Source organism: Acomys minous, assembly GCF_964271855.1.
Source record: "Acomys minous genome assembly, chromosome: 3".
Taxonomy (NCBI): Eukaryota; Metazoa; Chordata; class Mammalia; order Rodentia; family Muridae; genus Acomys; species Acomys minous.
This window is the reverse complement of record NC_140485.1, coordinates 107,264,023-107,271,422: the sequence shown is the minus strand read 5'-3', so window position 1 is coordinate 107,271,422 and position 7,400 is coordinate 107,264,023. Positions and strand designations below refer to the sequence as shown.

The window sequence follows — 7,400 nt, the reverse complement described above, 5'->3', positions numbered from 1 at the left end:
AGAAAATGGCCATTTTGTTTTCTTTTAAATGTGCTGACACCATACATGTAAAAGACCTCTTATTATCTATGATCTATTTATCTTATACTTTTGTACTCTTGGCTTATAGAGCAACTAGGACATCAAATACACTGTTCTGCAGACAGTGCTATTAATAAATTAATGATAGGAAGTATCTTTTTCTGTAGTCCTAAAACTAAAGTTGTTTTATAGTGTCATGTTTTCTACAGTTGAGTAAAACTTTTCTTCTATTTCAGAGCTGTCCAAGTTTGAAACAGCAAATGACCTTAATATTTGAGTGGACTACAAGAAAAATGTGTGTGATCTCCATACATGGTTTCTCTTTTATGGATTACCTAAGCTGTGCCCTCATTACCTGATGGCATGGAAGAAGGACACTGAGTTCTCTTAACTGGTCACATGAAGAAAAACCCATAGTAGATAGCGCAATGGCTTTGGAAGCTTTGCCTGAGGGGACGACACATCTCTATTTACATTTCAGTCAGTTCAGTGGTCATGCCTGATTTAAACAACTGGGAAGACACAATCTTCCCTTAGAGATGCAGGGTCATGAAGAAGGCCTACAAATATTTGGAGCATGAATGCAACTGACCACAGTGGGTAGATCAATTTTCTGTGATAGTCATGTCTAGGGAAGTTGCATAAAGCATTTGCACATAATTTTGAATTTGTTGACATGGGGTTGTTTTCTTCCTTCTTTCCTTTCTAAACACAAGAGAGGGTTATCTGACTAAAGAAGTAAAGTATCAAGTCTAAAAGGTCTTATTAGAGCAATCAGTGTCATTTGATTTGGTTAGAGTTTATGACTGAAAATTGTTATTTCACGAAGGTAACTTGTTCTCCTTTGTCATTTGTGCAACTAAAACTCCTCTGTTAAATAGAAACCCTAGGGTACACACTTTCTCTTTCCTCACATAATACCAAACTTTCATACTTTATATAAAATTGGACTATTATTGTCTTCCAAGATTGATGTTCTTATGGATATGATCCTGGGTTATAACTGATTTCTAGTGTTTATAAAATTTATATCAGCAACAACCACAAAAAACTTCAGAAGACTCATTTAAAAAACTCTTATAGATTGTCATATGAAGTGAGGTAGTGCATGGGAGGGATATAAGCACATGTATCTGTATGTGTGAGAAGAAACATATTCGAGACCATAACAGCTGCCAAAGCTCATGGATAGTAGCAGTGAGTATGTTTTCTGCTGTGTTAGTGCTAAGGAGTCCAGTCTGTTTCTTTGGATATTTCTGGGCATTGTGTTTTTGTTGTGAGGCAAATAAGTTTCACACAAGTTTTTCAGAAGGTGAATGTCTATGTTCTTTGTACTGTCCAGAAATATAAAGTCCTCCGAATAAGCAGACTTATGGGCAGCACTAATCAGCCCAAATGATTTCCTCTAAAAAAACTGAATCTGTGTTTTCCTTTCCTTTCTTCCTCTTCTTCTTCTTTCTCCTTCTCCTTCCAGTCTCTTCTTGGGGGAGAAATAAAGGAAGTTCTACTTTATTTGCTATACTAAGTTTCTAAAGTTGTACAACTCAGTTTAAATACTTTTCATAAAATATTTGCCTAATTTTAAAGCAGTGTTTCAAACACAAAAATTCTTAAATTTGATTATCTATTTATAAATTCTACTTTATATTAAAATTTTTTATTACTTCTTTGAAAGTTTCATACATGTTTTGATCACAGTCACCTCTTCCCTCAATTCTTATCTGACTCATCTTCATTTCCTACCTACCCAATTTTGTCTTCCCTTTGAAAAACTCCTTCAAGACCAATTTATGCTCCCCAAATATTACTGGATATGTAGTTTTTCACTGGAGTGTGGTTGACTTAGTATGGACTATTTTATTAATTTATTAAGAGTTTCATACAATGTATTTGATCATATTTATCCCCAACTTCCCTCCCTTTGACACCTGCATCAAGATCAATATCCCAACTTTGTGTCCTCCTCCTTTAAAAAAATACCTCACCAAGTACCATTTCTTCTTTGATATGCTCCTGGGTGTGGGGTTATCCATCCGAGAGTGTTTGAACTCCCAGGGATCTCACAGATAGAAATCTGACTCCCCCCCCCCCTCTGGAAACCATCAATTATCAATCATCTTTGGTTAAGGTAAGGTCTCATAAACTCTTCTTCTCTTCATGCTACAATAATGATTGGATTGTTTTGAAAGAAAAAAATCTCTTATAGTTCTCAAGCATCATTTTATAATAACTACAAAAATAACTTTGAAGCATGATGGAAAAGTCCTTGGAGTAGGAATCTTACTATACATGTTGCTAGCTCTAAAATTTCAACAGTATGACTGCCTCATCCCATTCTCTCCAGGAGTGGGAAGTACTCAGAAAAATTCCCTGAACATCTTTTTATTTGGGTTTCAACATAGTATCTTTTTATTGCACACATATCTCCTCTTGGTAGGTATACTTCTAGAGGAAGAAGGATTAGAATATAAGTAGAAAATAGGCAATGTGTTCTTACAATGTAAATTAGTTTCCAAAGAGTTTTAGAAGAATTAGTATAGATCTTTATTTTATGAAATCACATGAATTCTTTCATCTACTCACTTTTATGTGTTTTTCCAATGTTACTTTCTTTTTTCCATGCTGATCTAATAGACTACCAAATTTCTCAAATAACCTGTCCCACACTTTTGGAATGCTTGGAGAGATCATCCAAACTCCCAAGTCAACAAAAAACAACACAAGTAATTGTGTTTTAGACCAAATAGTTGTAGTAGGTATCTATAAATCTTTCCACTCAATATCTGTGGCATACATATTCTTTTCATTTAATTTTCTAGGGATGAGTAAATGTTAGGTCATAAAACAAGTTTCTACAAATTCTAAAAAAAATGAAATTATATAGTATCTTCTTTTCAAACAACAAGAAAAATTTCAGAGACTATACAAATATGTGGAATAGACAATTTACTCTTAAAAACTGAGGTAAAAAAAACCCGCCAATCAGGGAAGCAAGTAAACTACAGATCTACACCTCACCCTCCTCTACTTCAAATCCTATCCTCTAGTCTCATTCTCAGCTCTTCAGCAGACCACCTGTTGCACCCCCTCCCATCTCTTGTGAATCTTACAAATCTCCCCTCCAAATTTCTTTACCCCAACTCACTTCTTTATCCCAGTGCCCACTTCAGGGAGGAATTTCCTACAAACTTAAAAGCCTCTCCAGCTATGGAAGCAGGTAGGCTAACTGCAGATCTCGCCCCCCTCCTCCCCTTCCACCAAACCCAACCACCTGGTCTTATCCTCAGCTGGGTAGCAGACTACCTTCTGTGATATCTCCTCACTCTCTTCTCCCATTCCCAGGGAATTAACTAAACAGATTCTAGTGGAACACCTTGCTTTCCTCCTTCCTGTGGACCCCATTAGCTCCTTGTTCCTCCCTAGCCCAGACCCATTCTAGGCTCCAATATCCAGAGATACACTGTACCTGAACACCCCAATGGCCACACCTTTCAGATTCCCAGAAGAAATTTCAATCAGGCAACACTCAGCCACGATATCCTTCCAAGAACAAGAGAAGGCAAAAGAAACTAAAGAACAAAACACTCACCCAATAAAGACAAGATTAGACAACCCGAACCTTCCTAAACCCAGATGCCTGTGCACCTGTGTAGAAACACAATAACAGGCAGGAAATATGTCTCTGGTAGATCCCAACAATCCAACCAGAGCAGCCCCTGAGTATTGTAACATAGCCAAAGCATAAGGCAAAGACCCTAAATAGCCCTTTTGAATATAATTGAGACTCTTAAAAAGGAAATTAATAAGTCCCTTAAAGAAATCTAGAAAAACACAAAGAATGGAAGGAAGTACATAAAATCATTCAAGACCTGAAAGTGGAAATAGAATCAATGAAGAAAACCCAATCTGAAGGAAATCTGGAAATGAAAAATTTAGGAACTCAAGCAGGAACCTCAGAGGAAAGCCTCACAAATAGAATACAAGAGATGGAAGAGAGACTTTCAGGCATAGAAGACATAATAGAAGAAATGGATATATAAGTCAAAGAAAATGTTAAATATAAAAATGCTGGGAAAAACCATTCAGGATATCTGGGCACTGTGGAAAAAACCCAAATCTATGAGTTAATAGGAATAAAGGAAGAAAAATCACAGGTCAAAGGTGTAGGAAAAAAATTCAATAACTTCATAGAAGAAAAATTTCCTAGCCTAATGAAGGAGGTGCCTATAAAGGCACAAGAAAGATACAGCACACCAAATAGACTGAGCCAGAAAAGAAAGCCCTCACAGCACATAGTCATCAAATACTAAGTGTAACAGATCAAAGAAAGAATGTCAAAAGCTCCAAGGGCCGGGGAAGGGGGTGGGGGGAATCCCTATTAACATATAAAGGCAGACCTATTAAAATAACATCTGACTTCTCAATAGGGACTGAAAAAACAAGAGGGGCCTGGACAGATGTGCTGCAGATGTACCACAGATGGCCACCAAGAATATTGTTCTCAGCAAACTTTCCAATCACAATAGATGGAGACAATAAGACATTCCATGATAAAACCAAATTGAAGCAATATCTTCTTAGAAATCCATCTCTGTAGAAGGTGCTAGAAGGAAAACCCCAACCAAAAGGGGTTAATCACATCCAAGAAAGTGCAAGGAATAAGTGATCTTAGATAAGCCAATCAAAAAAGAGGAAATACACAACACATATACACATACTACCACCACTACAAGAACAGTAACACCACGACCACCACGACCACCATGACCACGACCACTACCACCACATACAACAACAACAACAACAACAACAACAACAACAACAACAGCTACTACTACTACTATGGCTCATTGAGATCTCTCAATATCAATGGTCTCAGTTCCCAAATAAGAAAACATAGAATAATAAATTGGATATGAAAACAGAATCTCTTCTTCTGTGTCCAAGAAACACATCATAACATCAGGGACATAAATCATGTCAGGGTAAAAGGATGGAATATATATTTCAAGCAAAAGGACCTAAGAAGTAAGCTAGTGTGACCATTCTATTATCAGACAAAATAGACTTCAAACCAAAACCAATCATAAGAAATAGGGAAGGACACAACATACTTACTGAAGAAAAAAATACTGAGAAGATATTTCACTACTTTTAAAAAAAGATTTATTTATTATTTATACAGTATTCTGCCTGCACGTGTACCTGCATGCCAGAACAGGGCACCAGATCTCACTATAGATGGCTATGAGCCACCATGTGATTGCTGGGAATTGAACTCAGGACCTTTGGAAGATCAGCCAGTGCTCTTAAGCTCTGAGCCATCTCTTCAGCCCTCAATTCTTAACATCTATGCACTAAATATGAGGGCACTCACGCTCATAAAAGAAATGCTAGGGACCAAGGCTCATGGAGCAAGACTGGTCATGCTTGCAGAGCTGTTTATGCTGGTTGGTCCAAGTCCCCTTGGTGTTCTCTCTGCACCAGCCTACCTTGCTCCTTGGCGCCATGACCGCTACTACCACCTTCAAAGGTGTGGACCCCTACAACAGGCACAGCTCCTAGGTTTTGGGGCCTCCAGGTGGCGGGTCCAATTTTTCGTTAGGCTTTGATGAACCAACAGAATAGCTTGTGAGGAAGAACAAAATGGCCTCTAGCAGCTTTAGGATACCTGAAGAAAATCTCTCATCCTGGGTCATGTCAGCAGGTGCCCAAGTCTAGTGGTGGCAGGAAAGATTCGGATTTGCCTGGAATAAAGAGAAGTAACTCCTCTGAAGCAAGCTCTGGAGACTTCTTAGACATTAAGGGAGAAGGTGATATGCACGAAAATGTGGACACAGACTTCCAAGCCAGCCTGGGGCAGATGGAAGAGAAGCCTATGCCTGCTGTGCCTGTGCCCAGCCCTATGGCTCCAGCCCCAGCACCATCCAGGAGAACCCCCCCTCCCCCCCCCAGTGGCAAACCCAGACTGGTCTTGGGTTAGCTTAGCTTTTTCTGTTGGAACTCTGTCCTTCTGTTTGTTTTTTCATGCTTATGAAATACACAACGTGAACCTGACTGTACATCTTTTGGGTTGTTTCATTAAAAGAGAAGCACTTAAAAAAATACTAGTAAAATGTTTCCATTTGAGTCTTGTTGTTTTGAAGAGAATACTTAATTGGTGTTTGCTTACAGGTTTAATCTATTATCATCATGGTGGGAAGCATGGCAGTGTCCTGGCAGATGTGATGCTGGAGTAGGGGCTGATTAGCAGGGAGAAGAAGGAGACTGTGTGCCACACTGGGAAAAGCTTGAGCATATATGAAACCTCAAACCCACCTTCACAGTGACACACCTACTCCATCTTGGTCACGCCTCCTAATAGTTCCACTCCCTGAGCACTCAAACACCCGAGTCTATGGGGAGTATGCCTATTAAACTACCACATACAGCTTACATCACATATTGACTTTCACAGATTTACAGTGGGAGACTTCAATACTCTACTCTTGCCAACAGACAGGTCATTCAGACAAAAACTAAACAGAGAAATGCTGGAGCTAATTGATTTTATAAAACAAATGGACCTGATGATTAAGGACATTGAGTGTTTCTTTAAGTGTTTCTCAGCCTTGACGTTCAATACAATCCTTTTCAGAACAACTACACAATTTTTAAAGACATTGAAAGACCAGTTCTCAACTTCATATGGAAAAACAAAAAACTCAGAATAGCTAAAGCAATTCTGTACAATAAAAGATCCTCCAGAAAAATCTCCATACCTGATCTCATGCTGTACTATACAGCAACAGTAATTAAAACAGCATGGTACTGGTATAGCAATAGGATGGTTGATCAATGGAATCAAAGAGAAGACCCAGAATAAATCCACATACATAATGACACTTGATTTTTGAGAAAGAAGCCAAATCTATTCAACAGAAAAGGATAGCATCTTCAACAAATGGTGCTGGTCTAACTGGATGTCTTTATGTAGAAAAATGCAAGTAGACCCATATTTATCACCATGCACAAAACTCAAGTCCAAGTGGATTTAAAGACCTCAACATAAAACTAGAGACACTAAATCTGTTATAAGAAAATGTGAGGAAGAACATGTGACTCATTGACACAGGAGACAACATCTTGATCAGAACTCTAACAACTCAGGCCTTTAGGTCAACAATTAATAAATGAGACCTTATGAGGCTGAGAAGCTTCTGTAAGGCAGAAGACTTGGTCAACAGAACTAAGCGACAGCCTATTGTCTGGGAAAAGATCTTCACCAATCCTACATCGACAAAGGTCTAATATTCAAAAATATGTAAAGAGCTCAAGAAATTAAACACAACCAAAACAAATAACTCGATCAAGAAATGGGGCTCAGAACTAAACAGAGA

General features: G+C 38.3%; 1 pseudogene across 1 annotated transcript; it reads left to right on the top strand.

The window, feature by feature from the left end:
• The first annotated feature begins 5,529 nt into the window (after positions 1-5,529).
• On the top strand, positions 5,530-6,004 carry LOC311593827 (jupiter microtubule associated homolog 1-like; annotated as a pseudogene). The gene has a single exon. The product of its transcript is annotated as a jupiter microtubule associated homolog 1-like (transcript).
• The last annotated feature ends 1,396 nt before the right edge of the window (positions 6,005-7,400 follow it).